This window comes from Molossus molossus, unplaced genomic scaffold (assembly GCF_014108415.1).
Source record: "Molossus molossus isolate mMolMol1 unplaced genomic scaffold, mMolMol1.p scaffold_m16_p_13, whole genome shotgun sequence".
NCBI lineage: Eukaryota > Metazoa > Chordata > Mammalia > Chiroptera > Molossidae > Molossus > Molossus molossus.
Genome location: NW_023425348.1, coordinates 23,783,395 through 23,786,086, shown reverse-complemented (window position 1 = coordinate 23,786,086; position 2,692 = coordinate 23,783,395). Strand labels below are relative to the sequence as shown.

At 33.8% G+C, this 2,692-nt stretch overlaps 1 non-coding gene across 1 annotated transcript; it reads right to left on the bottom strand.

The window, feature by feature from the left end:
- Positions 1-1,469: 1,469 nt before the first annotated feature.
- On the bottom strand, positions 1,470-1,576 carry LOC118629232. Its single transcript, XR_004959452.1, has one exon. It is a non-coding gene; the product is annotated as a U6 spliceosomal RNA (small nuclear RNA).
- Between the last annotated feature and the right edge of the window lie 1,116 nt (positions 1,577-2,692).

The following is a 2,692-nucleotide window of genomic DNA, read 5'->3' as shown; positions in this document are numbered from 1 at the left end:
GCTTTGGGGTAAAATGTTCTGTAAACATCAATTAAGTACAACTGATCTAGGTCATCATTAAGGACTCTATGTCCTTGTTAAGTTTTTGTCTGAAAGATCTATCCAGTGGTGTAACTGGAGTGTTAAAATCACCCACTAATATTTTATTGCTATTGGTCTCTCCCTTGAAGTCCTCCAGAAGTTTTTTAATATATTTTGGAGCTTCCATATTTGGTGCATATATGTTTACCAGTGTTATATCCTCCTGTCACATTAATCCTTTTAATGTTATGTAGTGACCTTTTTTGTCTCTTATTATGGCCCTCTTTTTGAAGTCCATCTTGGCGGATATGAGTATTGCTACACCAGCTTTTTATTCATTTTCACTTTCTTGGTAAATTTCTTTCCTTCTCTTCAATTTCATCCTGTGTGAGTCTTTTGTTGTGAGGTAAATTTCTTGTACACAGCATATTTATGGATCATGCTTTTTTATCCAATCAGCTACCCTATGTCTTTTGATTGGAGCATTTAAGCCATTTACATTTAAGGTTGTTATTGATAGATAGTTATTAGTTGCCATTTTTATTTTATGTTTGTGTTCTCTCTCTCTCTCTGTTTCTTCTTTTTCTTCTTACAACAGTCCCTTCCCCTTCAGCATTTTTTGCAGCGCTGGTTTGGTGGTGGTAAATTCCTTTAGTTTTTTTTGTTTTGCTTTTGTTTTTTTTTATTTTTTATCCATGACTCTTTATTTCTCCCTCAATTTTGAATGATAGCCTTGCTAGATAAAATAGTCTTAGATTGAGATCATTGCCTTGCATTACTTTGTATACTTTATGACACTCCCTTCTGGCCTACAGCATTTCTATTGAGAAATAAGCTGACAGTGTAATGGGAGCTCTCTTGTAGGTAACTTTCTGTCTCTCTCTTGCTTCCTTTAAGATTCTTTGTCTTTAATCTTTGCCATTTTTATTATGATGTGTCTAGCTGTGGGTCTTCTAGAGTTCATCTTTCTTGGAATTCTCTGTGTTTCCTGAACGTGTGTGACCTTTTCCTTCACCAGTTTAGGAAAGTTTTCTGCCATTATTTCTTCATAACAGGTTCTCTGTTTCTTTCTCTTATTATTCTCCTTGTGGTACCCCTATTGCAAATGCTGTTACATTTTGTATTATCCCACAGCTCTCTTAAACTCTTCTCCTGATTTTTAAACTTGTTTTTCCATTTTCTGCTCTTTCTGGGTGTTTTTCTCTACCTTGTCTTCCATGTCACTGATTCAGTTTTTAGCTTCTTCTCATCCATATTGTACCCTCCTAAGGTATTTTTCATATCAGCTATGTCATTATTTATTTCCTCTTGACCTTTATGTATATCTTCTACCTCTATTTTTAAGCTGAAGTAGTTCCCAGTGAGCTCTTCATAGTTCTTATTAAGTTTCTTGTATTCTCACCAAATTGTTTAAGCATCCTTAAAATCATTGCTTTGAATTCTTTGTAAAAAACATGGAACACTTCACGAATTTGCATGTTATCCTTGTGCAGAGGCCATGCTAATCTTCTCTGTATCGTTCCAATTTTAGTATATGTGCTGCTGAAGTGAGCACTTTGGTTTACATTATGCCTCTTTTTTTCCTCTAGCATTCTTACTAGGCAAAATTAAATTGCCAGGTTGATGGTCCCCAGAAGTGTTTCATGAAAGTATGTGTGTGCATGTGCATGTGTGTGTGTGTATGTGTGTGTCTTTTAACTGGCTTAGGAACTACAAAATAAAATTCTTCTAATATAGACAGTTTAAAACACTCATCTGGGAAACCAATGAGTGCATGTATGCTATATTATTACTAGTTTACATTTCAAAAATATATGTGAAAAATATCAATGTTAAAAAATAGTTGCAAACTATTTTTAGAAAAAGGGTGACAACTAAAAATTTTCTATTGTTTAGGATAATTAATCGAATTATATAAGCTGAGATCAATTCTTTATCACAAGTTATGCATAACAAGAATGAACAGGAAGAAAGTACTGGCAGATCCCTTATAGTTTGCACATCAGATTCTGGCATTAACGTCCTATGCATCCTGCCTGAACAGTATCATTCACTTCCATGCTTCAACTACCACCTTGTCATCAACACCTGCCAAATCTGTATCTCCAACTCCGATGCTCCTTAGAAGTTTCATTATTATATTTCCAGATGCCCACTGGACACCTTCAGTGACTATCCCACAATCATCTTAAATTCAACAAAGCTCAAACAGACTCATAAATCTGTTCACCTCTAAATATATTCCCCTCCTTAAAATGTCATTAAATAGCATCATCAGTTATTTAGTTTCCAGAACAAGAAACCCTGATGCTAGCCATGTATTCACTATGTTCAGCCTCCAAATTCAATATGACATTAAATTTAGTTAAGCATAAATCCTAAATATCTATCAAATTCATTATCTCTTTACAAATTCATTATTACTATCATAATTACTATTCTTATCATCCATTTCTTGAGCTATGAATAGACTTTTAGTTGATTTCCCTTTCTCCAGGTTCTCCCAAATATAGTGCATTCACTTTGCCATAAGATTTATCTTTGTAAAGTATTCATTTACTTATTGCATGATTTTTGGTCTCTTCTTTGCCTACAATTAAACTCCAAGCTCCTAAAGGAAAAAAAAAAAAAAAAGACATTTATGATTTGCATCCAGATTTGTTCTGATATT